Genomic DNA, 22,808 nt, shown 5'->3' on the forward strand with positions numbered 1-22,808 from the left:
TTTTAAATGTGTTCTAAAGTTGCGTTGCAATACCTGACTAATAATTAAATTATACAAAGGTGGAAAAGTCATGTTGCAAATTCATAGGATTTCGTTAGCAGTCCTGTATCATGTCTGGGCCAGTTTGCAGACTCTTCAAACAACAGAAAAAGGACGGGAGTTTTCCCTTGGACAGGTGCAACCCTGTATTTAAATGTTAAACTCTTCCTGAAGCGAGATCATGGCAATTTAATCTGAGCCATTGTGCCAGCTCCGCCCTGCTTCCACCATTTTGTAACTGGTCTGGTCACGGACGGTCTACATAATAATTAGATTTTTAAACATGGTATTTGTTGTACTCGGAAAAGCTTCAGGGATCGTGTTTCAAATAAATCTACTATAGTTATTAGAGAGCACATTTTTTCAATTAACAATACCACAAAGAAACAAGCTACAATAGTTTGTGATTGTACTGTTTCACTTGCCACAGTGTGCCTGATGATCATATAAGTCACAGAAGAAGTCTCAAAATTAAAACCATGATACATTATTTATTTGTGCATGCGTTCGTTGGCTTCAAAGCGTGCAGACTAAGCAAGTCACAGCTTTTTTTTTAATACATGCATACACAAGTTGGCCTTGCTGACCAAGCGACCATTGACAGAAAAAAACGTATTATCAACCATAGAAAATTAAAAGTCACTCAGGCCCTCATTACAAGTCTGGCGGTTCTAGGACCGTCAGACTTGATGTGGCTGTCTTACTGCCGCCAAAGCAGTGGTCCGACCGCTTTGGCGGCGGTCAGACTGCCACATCATGACCATGGCGAAAGCACCGCAACGTTGCCGCCGGCTCAATCACAAGCCTGTGTCAATGTTCTGGGCTTTTTCGGGCTTGGTCAGCAGGCAGAAACTCTGTGTCCGCCTGCTGACCCAGTGGAAAATTCATAGTAGGGGCTGCGGGAAGGTCACCGCACTGGCGGTGATCTGACCGCGGGAGTTTTAGCAGGCGGCCTTTTCCTGCCAAACTCGTAATGAGGGCCTGAGTCTCTTTTCGATAACAGGAAAGTAGTAGTACATGCATAACATATTGTGTTTCACTCCCATTCTGAACCTATACCTTCCTTTCCAACTTTCTATTCAAACATGAAGCTTTTTGGTTGTTTGTAAATCAAATCAAAGAAAATGTTTTTTGCATTGCACTAGTTTGGTTCTAACTAGTAACATACAAAATTGTTTTCTTTGATTTGATTTACAAACAGCCGAGACGCTTTAAATCCAATCTCCGATTCTCCACTGATTTTCTCTTCTGAGTGATCAGATTTCCTTTGGCAGCAGAGAACAACAAGCACTGCACCATGTTACATTGTTTGCACCATTTAGGATTTTATGAAGTGAGGCTTCCAACACACACAGCAGTTGAACAATAGGTCGGCCACAGTGACAGCATACCATTCAACACACTATTGCAAGAATCCGCACAGTCATTCCATTTTTACCTTGCACTAATTATTTTGTACTTACACCGTAGTGTCTGTGACTCCAAGTGCCAATGCAACTGCTGCCTTTCAGTAAGGTCAGGACGGAGCAGGAAAGGTAGGACTCGTCTACCCCACTCCCTTATGCGTAATGATATGACAGGAGAGGAATGAAGAAAGCAGCCTGCTGCACCCTTCCAATAGCCTTGGCATCCTGTGATGACTATTAAAATGTTGCACACTCATTACCTCGTTCTTCCTATCAGGCTGCCCCATTCCTTGCTATTGAAATGAATGAAATTCTGTGAACTGCTCCCAGGGCCATTGTGTCAGCACCCGAAAAGCAACCTTATTCGCCACATTGTAAGTCACCACTTATGATGTCATTGCTGTAGCTTGTGCCTGCAGGTCGAAGAATGCCTTGCCCCGCCGACATATGCGATGCAGGACCGTACCTCTGCCAAGTTCCTCCCAGCTGCCCCATTATGAATGAGAGAGAAGCAAGCAAGTAGTAAATTATTTTCAGCTACTGGCGTTTTTTAATTCTCTTCTTGTCCCTCCCCTCAGGGCTGCAAGACGATGCCCATTTTCCCATTAACACCAGCCGCCCCTCCCCTAATCTTTCAGCTGCAATCTGTACAGTTATTAAAGATCATTGCGATCCTTTGAAGAAAGCAATTTGCAAACCTTTTGTAGATCAGTGCAAGAAGATTACAGATTTCTTGGAGTGTAAGATTACAATATTCAAACCACTTTTGAAGGCGATCCACTGCCCATCCTTGTGCCTTTCTAATGTTTTTTCTCTGAGTCCTTTGGAACCCCTTACTCACTTTGATGTCTTGGACACCACTATTTTTGCCACCTTAGTTGCATCAAGCAATGCCTCATAATCTGCTGAGGACCTCCTCCTTTCTACTCTTACTTAAAGTCTATTGTTGCGAGATGCAGGTCAGCCCAAAGCAATTGTTAATATATCATGACGGTCTGGATCAGTTCTTAAACTTCTGAAACAGGCCTATGTTTTTCAACTTTAAAGAAACTCTCCCTAGACCCAGAAAATATGGGCAAATATTAGCCCAGCTCCCCTTTATAGCTAAAAAGATGAAGAAAGAAGTCTTTCAACAACTCCATGAGTTTGTGGAAGCTAATCAATTTTTTCATCCAGGGCAAAATGGCTCAGCACAGAATTGACAATTCTGCCTGCTCTTGAGGAGCTGTGATGCTCTTTCATTGTTAACATCCATGGCACATTGGGTTTGCTTTACCTTTCTGTGGCTTTCAACATGCTGAGTTATCCTATTCTGTGGTCTACGATTCTGCCATGGGCTTTAAAGATCAGGCCCTGTCTTGGCTCCAGGATTTCTTAAACCTCTAAAATCTCGCTTCCTCCATTTACCTCTTCTCTCAGGTCCTCTTATTGTGGTTTACTATTGGGCTCCATTCTGTCATCTTTGTTATTCGAGCAGTTTACGGTCCCTCTGACTTCCTTTTTCAGAACTTCTACTACATTAGTTTTCTCTATACCGATGACATATGGATTATTGTACAAACAACTGTTCATGCGTGTTATATGTCTGTCCCACTTTGTAATTGTTTTTCAGAAGGTAATCACTGAATGAGTAATAAAAACTGCTAAATAAATGGGGACAAGACAGAAATTCTTTGACTTCATAGTTCTTTGCCTTTTTGGGAACTTTCTTATCACCTGGAAGAACACGCCCACACCTGCTATCCTACTAAAAGACCTGAACATTAAAATCGATCAAGATTTAACTCTTTCAGATCAGGTTTTGTCAGCAGTGAAGTCTCTTCTTTCCAGCCACATTTTCTCAAGCACAGTCTGTATCTTTTCACTTTATCCAGAGGTTGCAGACAGTGAATGTTTTTGTGTCGTCTCATCTGGACTACTGCAATTCAATTAAACTGGATCTTCCCACCTATCAAATTCAGAGACTGCAGTTAGTGAAAACTACAAAACTACTTTTGAGGCTAGGGTTGCCTTTGGCCTTTATCCCCCAAGCCATACTTCAGCTGCTCTCATTTCTTTGCATTGGCTTCCTGAGAAACATCAAATTAGTTTTCAAATCCATGTTCCTGGTGCAGAAGGCTGTTCACCTCCCCCTGCCAATCACCATTACATTCCAGGTACTGCTGGGGCTGTTTTACTGCTGATGGGCTAAGCATAATCTGCTCAATCATAAAGCACATGGTGACAAGGCCTTCTTAGGTCGCAGCCTACCAGACAGCGCAGTTGTTTCATACACAAAAGACATCTTGAGGAGTTTCAGGAAGTTGATCTGGGAATGCATTTTGTTAGTTGCATGCAGTTGTCTGTGTGGTTTGTAACTCATGTTTTCTTGCTTCTGCAATGTTGGCTGAGGGGTCTAGAGGTTCACTTCCTCTCTCCCATGCCAAATTCTTGTTTGCAATATCCTTCCCAGCTTTCTGTAAACAGGCTTGTAAATCTTGTTCTCATCTGGTCATGTTTGCTGTGCATTCAAAGACAGAGGGGAAATGCCAACCTGTGTCTTCCAGAGATCTTGGTGTTTGGTGTACCTGTTATGAATTCAAAGACTGTCATCTCTTATGAGGTGAGGCCCACAAAGTCTTCTTATATAGGCTGCAAGAGATATTGCACTACCAGGCAGTTCAAAAGGTTAGTTTTTGTTTTGCTGACAGTCAGTACTCGGTCATAATAGTTAAAATAAAGTTGTTTAAAAGAATATGTAGTTTTTGCTTTCTCGTGAAGGTCTCCTCAGCCAGAGCTGAAAATAGGAAGACGCCAGAACACAAAACTCAAATGCGTTTCCAGCCAGAAAAAAATGGTTCAATTTAGATACATTGCCAGCAGAGGCTAGACGTAACGATGAAGCCACTTATGTTGTTTAGTCTGATCTCGTGGAGGCCCTTCTCTGAATCCCCCAAGAGTCAGGACATCTTGGTTGCTCGGGGGTCAACGCTGGGATGAGCACACGCAGAGCGAGACGAGCTGGTAGATCACTGCCCCTTCTAGGTTTCGGACTACACTCCGAGTTTCCCTCCGTCTGAACGCTGTGCCCTCATACGTAGTCGGCATTTTCCCCAGGGTGCCTTTTTCAGTAATTTAGAGATCGAATCTGCCCTTCTGGAAGGTTCTCGTAGCTTCCTGGCTCCCCACTCAGCAGTTTGCTTGCATCAGGAGAACGGTGTCTCCTTTCCTTTGTTCTTCCAGTGTATCCCACCAGATAAGCCGCTGCTTGATTGCCAAACACTTTACCCGGGTCTGTGGCCAGCCCCGGCTTTAGGGTGGTGCAACCGGTGCAGCTGCACCTGGCGCTGACTTTGGTGGAGGGGGGCGCTATGTTGAAAAATAACTATTTGTTTAAAATCACATGAACTTCCCTGTAGTCCGGCAGTTTTAGGCAACAATTAAAATGTTAAGATAACTCTGGTGATTAATGTTACTGCTGGTGAGAGATTGGATTTTGTCTAGTGACAGCTCTGACTCATCCTAAAGTAGCTCAGAGGGTTAATGTGCCTGCTGCAAAGAACAGGTACCATGCAGATCACAGAGCTGAGTGTAAGGGCACTATGAGTAGCACTTAAAAAAATTAGATATATGCAAGAGAGGGATTATGGAGAGGCGAGGCACACTGTTGGAGAGTGGTAGTGAGGGAATTCGTGGAGGAGATGGTCATGAGGAGGTGCCAAAAAAGATTGTTGCTTGGGGCGTCACCAGTGCCAGAGCTGGCCATTCTGTGGTGGTTGTCAGTCCTCAAGAACCAAAGCCCTGGAAGCTGAGGCAGTAAATTGCCTTTGGAGGCCATCGTTTCCTCAAACTTTGTGAAAGAGCAATAACTCGTACCACATTGCTCTACTTGAAACTTTCCAGTGCCAGTAGGTGATTGCAATAAGTGATGTGGTGGAAGTCCATACACAGAATCTTTCTATGCAAGTGAGAAAAGTGAGCACCATCTCGTGCGCAATCTTCTCAGAGTGAGTTTTGCTGTTGTGATGGGGTGAAGACAGATGTTTACATTTAACCAACTTTGTAGTTTTTTTTTTTTAATTAATTTATTTTATTGGCTTAGTCTTGAGAAGTTGAAAGGCTGAGTTGAAGTACAAACCACGGTGTCAAGTACAGATGATCAGCCTTGTAAGAAAGCTCAGTGGATGCATTACTCCAATGAGACTTCAGAGCCAGCTAAGTGGCAAGAGTCCTGTGACTGAACAGATTCCCTTCAAACCTTCACCAGTGTTTTACCAGCATTGTTCCGTACAATTTCTCACCAACTCACATTCATCCATCCACTCATAGACTCTTATGCCCACAGTCAACCACAAACTCTCATCCACCCTACCACTCACTCACCTGATTCACATTTCCCCACCCACACATTGTTGAATTTATAATTATTAAAATATGTTTTTGAATGTGGCAGGTTACATTTCAGTAACTTTATGGGTATTTGAATGATCTTTCATCAACCCACCCCCTCCTTGCCACATCCACCACTTATTTGTACATTGACCTACTCATTTATGATCATTCACCTACACACCACATTCAACAATTCATTCCCTTTCACCCACCTTCAATCATTACCTACCCTCTCATATGCATCAAGCTGCATCAAGCTTCCCTCTACGACTACATCCACCCACTCACCCAATCAACCCCCACAAGCAATGACACCCATTCTCACAAACAAAGCAAATATCACCCATTGAGTAACCAGCAGTTTCACTAATAAAAACCTTCTCATAGTGGCTTTGTTAATGCTTGTTTTGTTCTCCCAGCAGATTCCATCTTGAAGTTCTTCTGTTACAATAACCATATGTAATCTTCAGGGGAGATAAAACAACCACATTTAGCCATGACAGTAAATAGGTTAGCATTGAACCCATTACTGCTGCAAGGAGAGAGGCCAGCAGTTAAGGCAGAAAAAGAGTGAACAGGTTTTTACTTTTTTCTCCCAACTTGTGTTAGTTTTTCCTGAGACAGGATAATGATCTGGTCATCTTGCTGGAAAAGGTCACATTATGTCACACTCACACCCATGGCAGGATCCGATCTGAAATTCATAGGAGCTCTTGTGCTGAATGAATGGGCTCTTTTCCTGACCATGGATTTGGAGCTGACTCACATCTCTCAGTTACAAATAAAAATGATTTTCTATGGCACCTTTTGCATACTTCCTAAACAAACCTTTCCCTTCTTGTCACAGGCTGGGATGAGGTCTGTGAAGCTTACTGGCCACGCCTCATCCGGTAGCCAAACAGGAAAGGTTGGGGTAGCTGCCGCTAAGTGGCATTCAGCCTTGTACAGCCTGGGCTTGAAAGTAAAACGCTCATGGCTATTTTCAATCGATGCTCTAGGTGGAAGTAGGACTATGAAAGGGAGGTCTCCTGCTCTGTCAGAAGAGACACATGATGCGTATGGGTACATTTTATCAGCACTGAATCAGGCACCTGCTTTTGCAGGTGCAGAGACCTTGCATTAAAGCCTAGTTTTCTGACTGTAGCTCAGAACGAGGGTCTGGCAGTAAGCCGACAATCAACTGTATTCATTTTTTATTTTGTTTACTTAAGTAAGTTGATTAGGAACTATAAATGGAGAGGGGATGCAGCCCCACCACCCTTAATCAGGCGCCAGTCCTGCCAGCAAAGGTTCTCATTTTGTGGTTGCAAAATTAATGCATCCAGTTATATTCTACCCAAATTCCAGAGTACCAAGCTATTTTTCTTTAGCGCTAGACTACCATACATCTGCCTTCACAATACTACATACAGTGTTTTACGAGATTCATCCCAAACCAATCCAAGAGGCAGTGGCAGTTGGTGACATTTGAAAGTGGTGGGGCTTAAAATCTGGTTATGACTTTTAAGTAGCTAGTGAAACGAGCAAGCTTAATGGACAAAACTGGGTTCCAAGGTGAGCCCTCCTCTCAAGAAAAAAAGTGAAAAAAGATTGACTAATGGTGTTTTTGAAAGCAAATGAATTTAGTGAGAATGCAAGGTTTATAAAGCAGTGGGAATGTATAGTCTTGAAATAATAGACACAGTAAAAACTGCCCCATATCTTACTGCATTAATACGTTCAACAGTTACTTTAATGTGCAAATTAACAGCACAACAACTTCAGGACCTTTAAAGTGTGTACTTGACCAGTGTCTTGCACTGCATGCAGCATCAACTTTCGAAGAAAATGCTCTAACCAGTCATCAGAAAGCACCCACAGATGCTGCCTGCAATTACTCATACAGAAATATGTGCAGACAGATCTTTAAGTGGGATGAAAGCAGTGGAGGGAACATGTAATATAAATTTAAGTGATTTTCATAGTGTGCCACCCGGCCTGTATTTTGGTTTCTCTCTGAGATATTATTGAATCCAGAAATATAACACAAAATCTGACATACACCTAAAACATATCAGTACTATTGGCTTTGTCAATGGTTGTTAGCTGTTTAAGATAAATGAATAACAACAATGATTAGTTGAAAATAATTAACATTGGGAATGTTTCAATTCTGAAATTGTTAGACCGCGAATTAAATATTATAGAGGCCTATCGAAGGACTATGGCCTTCAATTATGTATACTTTACGTTACATAGAACAAGTCCAGAAGGCAGCAGCCAGACTCACCCTGGACATCCCCGACACGGTCAAATCTCCTCTCACTTCAGAGACCTACACTGGCTTCCACTCAACACGTGCATCATATACAAACTCCTGATCCACACCTTCAAGGCACTGCACAACATAGGACCAGCATACCTCAACCACGCCTCACTTTCTATGTACCCAACAGACGTCTTGATTCCTCTCAGCTCGCCCTCACAGCTGTCCCCAAGATCTGGAAAAGTACAGCAGGAGGAAGATCCTTCTCCTGTCTAGCAGCCCGGACATGAAACACACTTTCTCCCAAGCTCAGGCAGACCGCATCACTGAAACAGTTCAGGAAGGACCTCAAGGCTCTTCGACTGAGCAGCACGGCTTCATTCAGCGCCTTGAGAACCTATGGGTGATTAGCCGCGCTCTACAAGTCCTGATTGATTGACTTGATTGAGATATGTATGCCCTTTTTCTCGTCACATCTCATCCATCTGCACATTTCAACCTCCTCTCTTTCCTCTTCACACCCTCTTTTCCCTCTCCCCTAAATGCACTCCCTCACATCTCCCTCATTTTACCACCCCAAATATACACTGCACTCATTCACATTTAAGCACTTTATTTCATTTTGCTTTTGCCTTCTAAATATGTTGACCTTTATACCCCCCTTCACACACATTTACACTGAATATAATTTGCAACTGGAATACATGACCATTGTTCTGCGTGCTCTGCAGAGAAACCAACCAACTGTCAGGCACTTTGCTTTGCGTCTCAGCACCAGCACTCTCAATCAAAGCCCCTCATAAACACCTGGCACGAGTCAAAGTATGCACTATGCAAGAGGAATACAATACACTGAAACACAGCATGATGAAATAATTAACTCTCTTGAGGAAAGCAACATTAAGAAAAACGTGAAATAAGAGGAACTAAATGGCTGACTCACATTCCACACATTTTAACACTCATTCGCCTATCAATCTATGTCTGTGGCATTAATGTTAAGGGCATGAAGATAGGGCCAGTTTTAATGCCATACACCAGATAACAGCCTTTACTGTAAGCACGTATTTCTCCCCTTGCGCTTGACTCGGATATTTGAATCCATTTTGCAAGGGAGCAAGAACCTGTTCGTCTTTTGAAACAGTTTCACGAGGAACAAATTCAGCAGCTCCACTTCTAAAAGAGCCAGCAATGTGCAGCCAGGGCCGGGGGTGTCACATGGGGGATGTTAGCATGACAACGGGTCACACTACAATAAAAATAACCCAAGATTAGCATTGTAACACTTACTGTTACCGAAGACAGGGCTCTAAATCACACATGCTTGCATCCACTCCTACTGCGTGATGAGTAGGGAAGGGTGGGGTCTATGCCTGTGACTGACAGACGGTTACCCTCACGCAGGGATGAAGACTCTGACGCCCAAAATCATGACTCTAAAAGCATCACTGGCCTATGGTGGATACTGCCATAGACCACAATGGAAATGAAGGGCTTTAGAGCAGTCAGCCCTGCTTTGTGCACCACAATGTAGACAGTTGATTTACTGCCTTGCTTCCATGTCGTGCTTCAAAGCGAGGTGGGGCAGGCAGCCTGGGACAGACAGCCCAGACTTAAATGTATCGATTTGTTTAAAGATACGCTTGTATCTCTTAACAAATCAATCTATTTAATATTTTATGTGAATATGTAGGAATTTGAGAGGGGTGCAGCCCCTCAGGCCTAAAAGAGAACCCGCCCCTGGCAAGAGGCACTTAAATGCAATCTTTTAATTCACTTTTCTATCTGGTCTAGATCCCTTCAACACATTTCACCCCAACTTCCCATTCTCCCCAGTTATCACCCACTTAACACTTTCCTTTAGCAACTTTCAGCCTGAGGCTCTCCAGTCTGTAGTCATCCATGACTGACCCCCTCTCAAACTACTGTGGACATCCACGACTGACCCAAGTGCTAATTACCATGGGCCTGATTTACAGGGAGTGCAGAATTATTAGGCAAATGAGTATTTTGACCACATCATCCTCTTTATGCATGTTGTCTTACTCCAAGCTGTATAGGCTCGAAAGCCTACTACCAATTAAGCATATTAGGTGATGTGCATCTCTGTAATGAGAAGGGGTGTGGTCTAATGACATCAACACCCTATATCAGGTGTGCATAATTATTAGGCAACTTCCTTTCCTTTGGCAAAATGGGTCAAAAGAAGGACTTGACAGGCTCAGAAAAGTAAAAAATAGTGAGATATCTTGCAGAGGGATGCAGCACTCTTAAAATTGCAAAGCTTCTGAAGCGTGATCATCGAACAATCAAGCGTTTCATTCAAAATAGTCAACAGGGTCGCAAGAAGCGTGTGGAAAAACCAAGGCGCAAAATAACTGCCCATGAACTGAGAAAAGTCAAGCGTGCAGCTGCCACGATGCCACTTGCCACCAGTTTGGCCATATTTCAGAGCTGCAACATCACTGGAGTGCCCAAAAGCACAAGGTGTGCAATACTCAGAGACATGGCCAAGGTAAGAAAGGCTGAAAGACGACCACCACTGAACAAGACACACAAGCTGAAACGTCAAGACTGGGCCAAGAAATATCTCAAGACTGATTTTTCTAAGGTTTTATGGACTGATGAAATGAGAGTGAGTCTTGATGGGCCAGATGGATGGGCCCGTGGCTGGATTGGTAAAGGGCAGAGAGCTCCAGTCCGACTCAGACGCCAGCAAGGTGGAGGTGGAGTACTGGTTTGGGCTGGTATCATCAAAGATGAGCTTGTGGGGCCTTTTCGGGTTGAGGATGGAGTCAAGCTCAACTCCCAGTCCTACTGCCAGTTCCTGGAAGACACCTTCTTCAAGCAGTGGTACAGGAAGAAGTCTGCATCCTTCAAGAAAAACATGATTTTCATGCAGGACAATGCTCCATCACACGTGTCCAAGTACTCCACAGCGTGGCTGGCAAGAAAGGGTATAAAAGAAGGAAATCTAATGACATGGCCTCCTTGTTCACCTGATCTGAACCCCATTGAGAACCTGTGGTCCATCATCAAATGTGAGATTTACAAGGAGGGAAAACAGTACACCTCTCTGAACAGTGTCTGGGAGGCTGTGGTTGCTGCTGCACGCAATGTTGATGGTGAACAGATCAAAACACTGACAGAATCCATGGATGGCAGGCTTTTGAGTGTCCTTGCAAAGAAAGGTGGCTATATTGGTCACTGATTTGTTTTGTTTTTGAATGTCAGAAATGTATATTTGTGAATGTTGAGATGTTATATTGGTTTCACTGGTAATAATAAATAATTGAAATGGGTATATATTTTTTTTTTGTTAAGTTGCCTAATAATTATGCACAGTAATAGTCACCTGCACACACAGATATCCCCCTAACATAGCTAAAACTAAAAACAAACTAAAAACTACTTCCAAAAATATTCAGCTTTGATATTAATGAGTTTTTTGGGTTCATTGAGAACATGGTTGTTGTTCAATAATAAAATTAATCCTCAAAAATACAACTTGCCTAATAATTCTGCACTCCCTGTAGATGTTGGCGGCATGAAATACTGAGTCACAAATGTGACGGTTATCCGACTGCTGCATTACTATCCCATTATATCCTATGTGGATCGTAATACCATGGACAGGATATCCATCACGTTTGTGATGGAGTATTCCCTCCATCAACATCTAAATCAGGGCCTATATGTTTATTTGCACTGTAAGAGCCACTTTAACTATTTTTCTGATTTACTGGTTGGCAAGAATTTATCTTTATATGCTGTAGTATTATATTGCTTTAAAAGTCTGTTTTTCCTTTGACTTATAAACCTTTTTCTGGGACATTTGGAATTGATGAGAAGCAGTTCGTACTGTGGATTTAGGTGGCCAGCGTGTAGCTGCTCTCCTGACATTTTTTCTTTGTTCAGAATAGAATTTAATGGTGACCACTTGGTTCCCGCTCAAGTCATTTTACTATTCATTCCAGAAAGGAAAAATGCAGAAATAAAACCCAGCCCGCAGAACATCTGCACTAACTACCATGGTCCTGATTCACAAAAAACATTTATTTGTAAGTAAAGTAGCACTGCGGTAGTACTTCTTACTACAGAATGCAATTTACATACCTAGAAGTGCAAATCTTCACCTCCTTTCCTAACCTTTCTTTGGGGAGATTCTGACACATGTAAGTTTCCTACTTAATAGTAAATCTGAGAGGGACCAGGGAAAAGGCTGGGGTGGCTGGAAAAAAGGTGCATGTTTACTACTTAATGGGGGGTTTAAGGGGAGTAAAAAGTGGTTTAGGGACAGATAAGTAAGGGTTTAGTGAGGGATACTCACCTCCACACACAAAAGAGTTGCCCATTGTCAGACTTCATTGCTACAGCTAAAGAGCACCCAGAACAGTAGAAAATGTACTCCAGTTCAGAACTGACTGAAGTAAGTTCCACATCAAATGTGGCCAAACACTGGTCCTCTCTCCCATTCAAAATAATGGAGATAGTGCCTTGAAATAACCCTCTGTGCAAAATAATATTTAATTAAAAAGTCGATAATAAAATGGGGTTTATAAAGTCGAGATTGGAGTGTGGTAATTGAGCTATATCATGATTGCTGTTTAGGGTCTTCATAGTAAAGGTATTCTATCCCATGTAGTGTGCTCTTTTCTGCTTGTCCGTGAACATATTTGTCATCTTCTTTGTCTCTTGGGACAGTGGACACAACCGTGACTCACACCGTCAAAAAGTCCTCTTTTCTCATTCCTTCTTTGGTTTCCATGTGCAGCACTGAGGTCTCACATTCAGTCCATTCAGCTCTTTGACTTTACATTGAAGTAAGCTAGGCATGATTCTCGCCTACCCACTCATTGCTAATTGTTGTTTGGTAATCTGATTGTAACCTTTCTGTGTTTAGGGTGTGGTAGAGGTCTAAAAGTAAGATCTCTATTGTGTAAACTAATGGCCTTGCCATGGCTTCATCGCTCCTAGTACAACTCCAAGTTTGGGCAGCTCCATACGTGTGTTAAAAATATGAACTATGATGCTGTCCTTGGGTAAAATTGATCAACTCTTTTGGGTGTGATATATGTTCTATGTAGATAGGTGTTGTGTATTAATAGGAATCAGGAATTTCTAGAAACTTGTGAGGCATTTTTTAGGGTGTGTTGACAGTCTCCCTCTTTTATGGGCCTACGAATATCTACAACCCACTTGTTACTTAAACTGTCTAGTGATCTGTTCACTTGTTCCTAGAGTACCCAATAAAGCAGTGATATAGCCTTGTTCTACCCTTGGTTGGCTGGTCATTTCCAACTCTCTTTGAGTGGCTGCTTCACAAAGTTGTGTCCTACACACCTGTCAGATTGTGGCTTTTAACGATCTATACAATACGAAGTGTCCAGTCAGTGTTTCCTGGTCTCTCAATTAGGGCCTGACCATTACCTTCGAAGGAAGAGCAATCATATCCTTATTTCTCAGAGCCTCCAAATTTGCTTTTTTGATAGAGAGCCTTCAGGTATTGAACAGCTACAGCTAAGTCAGAAAAGATCCTTACTATGCTATTCATGATTACTAGGTTCCCCTCTTCCCCTCCCTATTGGACAATGAAGTCAATATCCTGGAAATTGAGGAGTCATTTTGTCACTGGTTTTGGATACGCCCAGGTGGTGAATCTTTAAGGTGCTACGTCTTATGAGAGGCATTTTTTATAGGTAAGTTAGGGTACAGGGTGCTTCTATTTTCTCGGGTAGCTCCTGTGGCTTAGTTTTTGCATCTTTAGCTAGATCTTTGAGGTAGCAGACTCTTTCCATGAGATATCATATCTGTTTAATAAGATCTTCTGTGGTGTGTTGTAGTGTATTCAATTTAGGTTTGGCCTTACCAAGACTTTCTTTGATCACCCTGAAATAGGCTCAAGTCAGTTTCTGTTGAGTCTATTTTTTCTGGTACGTCCATCTTCTACTTAGTGGGTTCCTTGGCTTGTGCAGTTACATTTAGGCCATTGGGGTTTTAGCTATTTGTCTCCCATTGGCCAGCATGAGCTTGATCCTTTTATTTAATATGCACTCCCATTTTGACTGTGCCAGAACCAAATGTCTTAGGCTTGGTTGTGGTGGAACTTCTCCATTCCTAGTGTTAGATTTGACAGATGTCCTGCAGTGACACATTGAGATGTCTCTATGTCAATTATGATCCCCATGGAGTGGTGAATGTATTTTTTCTCCTATCAACACTGTGAATTTACTGCACTCTGATGTCTGTGAGGTTTGTCTTTCTACTGCTCTACCGAGAGGTAATAAAATGTGCCTACCTTGTGTACCGGGGTCAGTATTGTAGGTGTTTAAAGGGAGAGACACTCCAAGTAACTGCTGCAGAAGAAAACACCAATCCTGGAAAGTGTTACTCTACCTGACTGAAGCTCAGCCTGAAAGGCTGCAACACTCTTAAGAAGTAAAGCCTATAAACTTACAAAGTACAGAATTAGTACCAAAATATTTGTATACACACTGAAGTAAATAACAATTATTTTGAACTTTTTAAACTTTTTATCACAGGTACCAAGGCCATCAAAAAACAACACCAAACAACGCACAAAGAAAACTAAGCCACAAAACTACTGCAAAATTAGAATACAAACAAGACAGAAAGGAATGTAGTATAACATCAAAAGTAACCACTAAAAGTAATAAATTACAAAACTTTTGTATTTATTAATAGATACAGAATATTTCAAAACAACAAAATAAATTACAGCAATCAATAAACCATTTCTCTTTCTCACAAGCAAAATTAAAAAAAGAAGAAAACTGAAAAGAAGAAAAAGAACTTTGCTCTTAATAACACAGAACCAACCACACTGAAAAAAATACTAAAAGGTTTGTAACCCTCATTTATAAATAACATATAATGACATAAAATGAACTCATAGTTTAATAATTGTGTAATCCACAGATATGTCAGAAACTGCATCATGCATGAAATTGCAAAAGTCGACACTACTATCAAGTTATAGTGAATATACCTGTAAGAAAGAAAGCACACAAAAAGACACACTGAAAACGCACTAAATATTAGTCACATTTTAGCTGTAGTATGGCCTCCACCAAAGAAGATTCTGTTGAAAGTATAAGCGAACGCAATCACCATCCAAGTCAATCAATCAATAAGAGTTTTATAAAGTGCAGCTCCTCACCCGTTAGGGTTTCAAGGCGCTGGGGGCGGGTGGTGTAGCGAGTACAGGAAGAGGATTAAAAAAGCCATGTCTTCACGTCCCTTCGTGAAGCTGGGGAGGGAGGTGGTTTGTCTGATGTGGATGAGTAGGGCGTTCCAGGTGGTGGCGGCGAGGTGGGAGAGGGAGCGTCCTCCTGTTCTGGATTCCCGGATGTGGGGTACTTCTGCGAGAGAGAGCTGGGCTGAGCGTAGGGTCCGGTGGGGTACGTGGAAGTTGAGTTGCTGGTTAAGGTAGGCAGATCCGGTGTTGTGGAGGGCTTTGTGTGTGTAGGTGAGGATTTTGAAAGTGATTCTTCTCTCGAATGGGGAGCCAGTGCATTAGGCGTAGGCGTTGTGAGATGTGGCAGTGTCGGGGTAGGTTGAGGATAAATCTGGCGGTGGCGTTCTGGATGTTTTGTAATTTGCGGGTGAGTTTTTTGTTGATTCCGGCATAGAGTGCATTGACGTAGTCCAGTCTGCTGGTGATGAGGGCGTGTGGGACAGTCTTTCTATGCTAGGGGGGATCCATTTGAAGGTCTTGCTTAGGAGGTGGAGAGTGCAGAAGCAGGTGGCGGTGAGTGAGTTGATCTGATGGTTCATGCTGAGGTCGGGGTCCAGGATGATTCTGAGGTTGTGGGCTTGGTTGGCGGGGGTGGGTGAGTGAGTTTCCGAGGGTGAGTGGCCACCAGGAATCACTACATGCATTGGGCTGAGGGCTCATGGTGAGTACTTCAGTCTTGTTTGTGTTGAGTTGAAAGCAGCTATCTCTCATCCAGTTAATAACTGCTTTCATGCCCTCGTGGAAGTTGTGTCTGGGCTTGTCCGGTTCGTTGGAGAGGGAGAGGATGAGTTGGGTGTCGTCGGCATAAGAAATTATGTTTATTCCGTAGCTTCTGACGATCGTGGCAAATGTCACTGAAATTCAAGTTACTTAATAATCAAGTAAACTTGCAAGATGGCTACTCACTCCTAGCAATGGAGTGGGTCTCCCCTACCTGCCTACCAGCCTACCACCCTCATGGAGCCTTCTTCACTGAGAGATTCATGTTGGACATTAATAATGCGGGGATGAGATAGGCACAGCAAATAGGCACCACATTGCTGGGGAGCAGAGCAGCACAGTATGGGGACAACAGCCTGGAAAAACTGGCTGAGTTATTCTACCATGGTAAGCCTGTAATGAATGATAGTGGCAGCTAGAAGAAGTTTGCAGTAGCACAAGTACAAAAGTGAAATGGTCCTGGAGTGCTTGGAGTGTGAGACAGCGATTACTGGAATTTAATCGGCCCCTTACCTGCCAGAGAAGAAGGCCAACCTATGGTGGAGTGGACTTGCAAGTGTGGAGAGGAGGCAATGTGACGAAGAGACAAGTGTTTTCTTCACACAGAAGTTCAGAGACAGCTCGCAGGCAGGTGTGGACTGTGTGACTTGAGCGGTTTGAGCTCTACCAAACCTTTGGATTCTTACTGAAGGTAGTCAGCATACTACTTCCTGCTCTCTGGCCCTGAGGATTCCGTTGCAGAGTACCTTTGCCCCAGGGCACTCTGCAGAGGGAACTAAACACTAAGGAAGCTGTTGCTGCTTTGAGAAAAGCAACGGTGCCTACATCGCATCAAGATTACTGTAAGAGACAGCGGGAGGGGGGATCCAGTTGTTTAGAGGGGGCCAAGGAGAATGGCTTAGACAAGGAATTTTCTATGATGGGCCCAACTCAACAGGAAAAATAGCTCAAGGGTGGCAACCATCCTCTGTTATGAAAACCATCAAACACTATCCTATTGCGAGAAGGGGCTGGGCATACAATTAAAGTCTGTCGCAGTCTGACTTCGGATACTAACTGTCTTACTCTAGACAAACCCATTAACAGTTCAGTAATTAATGACCTGCTGACCATTTATCACTCAAGTAAACAAATTGATGATGGGCGTATGTATAACCTTACAGGCGTCGACATAGCAATATCTGATGTCGTAGCCTCAGGTGTCATCTCAAAGGGGAGCAAAGTCTCCTGAGATGTAGCAGGTCAGAAAGGGGAACTCATCGTAGAAGACGCAAAAGCCATGCCTGCTAATTCTGGAGTAGGCAAAATTGACATTGGCTACAGCAGGTATTGAGGGAGGTCTCACAGGAGCATTATGAAGTCTTCTTTTCACTCTGTAAGGCCAGTAGCCAATCGGCCGCTGATGAGGAAAATGTGGAGTGGAGGAATGAGCATCAAGGTTCACAGAGGGTGGCACCACGTTTGACTAAGACTACCCCTACCCCTTGAGAAACACTGCTTCAGAAAAGTAAGACTGGACAGACTGCTGGATCCAGTGCATCTGCTACACCCACTACTGGGGAAATGGAGGACTTGTTGACACACATGTTTGGAGGTGGGACTTTAGATCCATTTTGGTCAGGGAAGGAGGAATAGTTGCTATGGGACCCTGAAGAAGTAGAGCTCACCCGATAAGTGACCAATATCGAAAGTCTTCTGAAACAGTGCTCAGATCCTCTAAAGTAGTCGGGAAGGGTACAGACAATAAGAAAAGCATGGTGGGACCTGGTATATGGGTAGACAGAGTGTCTGGAGAATTAATTGCTATAAGTCACTCTGAACTATCTCTGTTAGAGATCTATGAGCTTATACAGACTCTCAGGGGTGAGAATCATAAGGGCAATCTTTTACTGAAAACCACTCATCTCAAAACGCAAGTTGTACTCCGCACGATGTAAAGAAAAATGGACATCCTGCAGACACAGATTACAGAAGTTGAGAACAAACAGAACAACTTGTGGAACAGACACAAAGTTATCAATCCCAGATGGAATTTAAGGGATTCAGACTTGAGCAGCTGACATCTCGAGTCGGGGATACGGAGAATCATCTCTGTAGGAATAATTTGAGGATTCTGGGGATAACAGAGGGTAAGGAAGGAGATGGTATTAGATCCTTTGTGGTAAGATAGTTTCAAGCTGCATTCTCACAGTTGGCTGATTGGGACTTAGACAGTGCTAACCAGAGGGAATATAGGTTCCTATTTTGGAACCTTGGTGGAGGCCGAGGGAATCAATACCTATAGGCCATAATTTTGTTGGCATTTTTATTCTACACCCACTTATCCACCAAGCTGCCCAGCGGTGATCATCACCAGTTAGCGTTCTGGATCTTGAATTCTTTGTGAGATCAGACTTTTGCAAAGAAACTTTGGCCTCCAGATAGTGGCTATGCAAGCTAATTCAGGACCTAACAAGGTGGGAGCAACTGTGTTTTTGCTGGAACCTGCTAAGTTGAAGATAACGATTTTTGTAATGATGAGGACCAGGTTAAGGGTGTGATGGATGAGTGGTCAAACACATCCCCTGTGATGGTTTGATTGGGCAAGAGCCAGAGTGAGGGAATGAATGTTCTTTCAACTCGCAATTCTTAATCTGTGCTCTCCTTTTCTCTCTCTACCTCTCAGAGGTGTTTATTTTGGTCTCTTTAGGCTCAGTTTTTGACTCCATGTAGTAGCTTACTTCTCTTTTGTATTTTGTCTCTGTTTTATGATTTCTGGTCTTGTAGGCTGTGTGGGTCGGTGGGAGTCCCAACATAGAGGCAGCAGATGATGCTGACTGATGACTGGGTGCAGGGTTTAGGTTCGTACTGTCATCAGTGTGGACAGTATTTTGGCGAGTGGGGTGGAAGAGATTTGGGGTGGGATAGTGGGTTTTGGGTGGGGTGTACTGGGGAGGAAAGGGAAAACATATGTTTGAGTTTCACAGTATGGAATTGGTACAATGGGTGTAGGGGACATGGTGCAAGCAAAAAAAAACATCAAGAGAATAGAACGCAGTGCTGTGCGGCTTTTCAGCATAAGACCTCTGGACAGTGTGCAAACTGTCAATGATGACTGATAAGGTTAAGGCTGGTATCCAAGATATTCATATAATGAGCTGGAATGCTAATGGGTTATGATATATTCAGAAAGTAGTGTGGATAAAAAAGAGAACTCTGAACAATTATTCCTTATAATATATGTCTTCAGGAGACTCATTTGCCACCATAAGACAAACACAAATTATGTAAATTATGATATAAACCATTGGTGATAGTGAGCATTGACAGTCCACAGCGAGGTATAGCTCTTCTGGTCTCTGATGCCTAGTGACAAGTGTAGGATTCCAGGAAGGACAGAGGGGGACAATGGTTGAAAGCTTGAGTTAGAAGAAATCTAATGCAGTTCACTATATGTAATAGCTATAGTCTTCCTATAGATGGCCCTAGACTAGTTAATTTCTTGTTTATCAGACTTCATCGCAGTACTGAACCACTGAAAATGTGTGGTAATTTCAATATGATTCTGAAGCCTGAAATAGATGCTCTTCCTTCAGAATCACATGATGGTAGCCAAAATCATAAAACAAGAGGGGCTATCACTCAGATAATGAATCCCTATGGGTTAGTGAATGTGTGGAGATATTGTTGTCCAAAAGGAACATGGTTGTGCATCTTGTTCTGCTCCACCCAAATCAGTTTCACAACTGGATATGCTCCTGGTCGATAACTACATTACTTCTTGAATCTCTATCCAAATTAACACACGGGTGCTCACTGATCATAACGCAGTATTCTTATTCATAAAGGGTGGGGCCCTTTCTGCTTCTTGAAACCCACCCCGGTGGACTCTTGACAGGAAACTCCAGTTAGAGCAACAGTTTACTGGTAGTATGAAGGCTAAGTTGAGAGAGTTTTGAGATATAATTAGGGGTTCAGCATCTCTCCTGAACTTCTGGGACTCATTGAAAGCTGACATACAGGGAGAAACAATGAGCTGTGTGATAGGTGAAGGAAGGGAAAAGAAACACACAGAGAATGAGATGTGCAGGCTTCTGATTTCATTGGGAACAGAGTTAGAAATTTGTGTTGCCCAATCAACAATGGAGGCAGCCATACTGATCTATGAGCAGGTTTGTTGCTATGAAGACTCTGATCAAGAAGAGGATCTGGGTCCATGCAAATGTGGATCATATCATCCATATCGCCCAGTCTCACTTATTAACTGCTATTAAAACATATACCCATGAATATTAGCCCACCGGCAGACCAGCACCGGATGTATCGCATCACTGGTAACCCTGATGCTCCATGGTTTTATTCCAGGCAGGGATACAGCCTTGCATATTGATATAGTTATAAAGACACTTGATGTTGCAGGAGACACTGTGGAAAGGTGAGGTTGATACTGTAAGATACAAAAATGGCTTTTGATCTGGTTTTCTGAAAGTATTTGTGGCTTGTCATGTCACAAATGGGGTTTCAACCCCAATTTTATGTGCTGGGTAAGGTCCTTCTAGAGGGCAAGAATTGCATGTGAAGGAAAGGCAGAACAATACTATTTGCATATAACTAAGCACCATGCAGGGTTGCCCTCTCTCACCCTCCTTTTTGTGTTATATACAGATCCTTTTCTACTGGCCCTGAATCGAGCCAACCATTCTAGAGCCATTTTGCTGCATAAACTTGAGGTTAAAAATTGGCATATGTTGATGACATTGCTATAATCACATCCTAACTCTCCAGTTCGCTGCAGACAATAGAAAACGTAGCTTAAAAGCTTGGAAATATTTCCAAGAACAAACTAAACATGGAAAAAAACAGTAATACTGATGAATGACATCCATTTGCAAGCAGACTCCAGTATGGTTACAAGGGCAGAATATTTGGGATTATAGACAATATTTGATATGGAGGAAATCATTGATAGTAATTATTATATACTCTATGCCTAGCCAGTCAAAATATGTGGGAAAATGAAAAGACTATGGGGGTGATTCCGAGACTGGCGGGCGGCGGAGGCCGCCCGCCAGTCTACCCCCGACAAAATACCGATCCACGGTCGCAAGACCGCGGAGGGTATTTTGAGATTTGCCCTGGGCTGGCGGGCGGCCGCCAAAAGGCCGCCCGCCAGCCCAGGGCAAATCTACCTTCCCACGAGGACGCCGGCTCCGAATGGAGCCGGCGTAGTGGGAAGGTGCGACGGGTGCTGTTGCACCCGTCGCGTATTTCAGTGTCTGCTTTGCAGACACTGAAATACTTTGTGGGGCCCTCTTACGGGGGCCCCTGCAGTGCCCATGCCATTGGCATGGGCACTGCAGGGGCCCCCAGGGGCCCCGCGGCACTCCCTACCGCCATCCTGTTCCTGGCGGGAGACCCGCCAGGAACAGGATGGCAGTAGGGGGTGTCAGAATCCACATGGCTGCGGAGCGCGCTCCGCAGCCATGGAGGATTCTCCCGAGCAGCGGAAAGTCGGCGGGAGACCGCCGACTTTCCGTTTCTGACCGCGGCTGAACCGCCGCGGTCAGAATGCTCGACGGGGCACCGCCAGCCTGTTGGCGGTGCTCCCGTGGTCGGTGACCCTGGCGGTCACCGACCGCCAGGGTCAGAATGACCCCCTATATCTTGGTTCCCTATGGAAATGCAATGCTTTGAAAATGGTAATCCTCCCTAGGCATCTGTATCTCTTCAGGGCAATACCCTTATACTTGACAATGGGCTTCTTTACTAAGGTTGGGAGGAGCTGGCAAAAATGTATCTCGGTATATCGAAAGGCCAGACATTCCATTCACATTTTGTAGTTACCTCAAATGGAGGAATGTCTGGGTTTGCCATCATTAAGACTTTGTTATCTAGCAGCCTTTACTTCATGCTTGTACACTGTTATTGGGAGGTATAGAGTAACGGTTAGGGGCAATTTTAAGTGGTTATAAAGTAAATGGTCATGATATCAATTATCTAAATACCATGTCTTACACTGATTACTTTAAAAACACAAGATGTAGAACTTTGCATGTATATCATTTGATAATGACCTAAATTAGGAACATTGCAGGTATTACTAAATATCATCAGTAGATCTTGATTGGTTATAACACTAATCTGCAAGTTATATTACACCACAGCTACATATCTTGTTGGAGACAATGTAATCTTACTAACCTGGGACACATAATGGGGAACTGGCGTATTCTTCCATTTGAACATCTTTGATGTGAGAAGGAGCTACCCAATCAAGCTTTCCTTCAATACCTCCAACTTAGTAATTTTCTAATTGCAATTAGAACATTGGAAGTTGGCAGCTCCATTGAAAACAATGGAGTGCTGCGGGCTTTTACTGGCCGGTAAAAGCCCGCAGCACCAACATTCCAATGTTCGCTTTGTTCACAGCAGCTGCTGTGAACAAAGCCTCACGGAGCCCGAGGGGATTTTAATCCCCTCGGGTTCTGTGAGCAATTTGTTTTTTTAAATAGAACATTCTGCCCTGAGTGGCAGAATGTTCTATTAGCCTTAGAACCCGCCGTAGCGGGCTCTACCGGCTATTAAAGGCCCGCTCCTGTGTTAAATGCCCGAGCCAAAGGCGAAAGGGCCTTTAATAGCCGGTAGAGCCCGCTACGGCGGGTTCTAAGGCTATATTATCCAGGATGAAACAAAATTTAGAGGGTAACGCACTCCTGGAGCTTTTTTATGAAGATGCCTAGGCGAGGACTCAAAGAGGTTGTATATCGCAGTTTTCATCAAGGCAGGGTGA

The sequence above is a fragment of the Pleurodeles waltl genome, chromosome 10, assembly GCF_031143425.1.
Source record: "Pleurodeles waltl isolate 20211129_DDA chromosome 10, aPleWal1.hap1.20221129, whole genome shotgun sequence".
Taxonomy (NCBI): Eukaryota; Metazoa; Chordata; class Amphibia; order Caudata; family Salamandridae; genus Pleurodeles; species Pleurodeles waltl.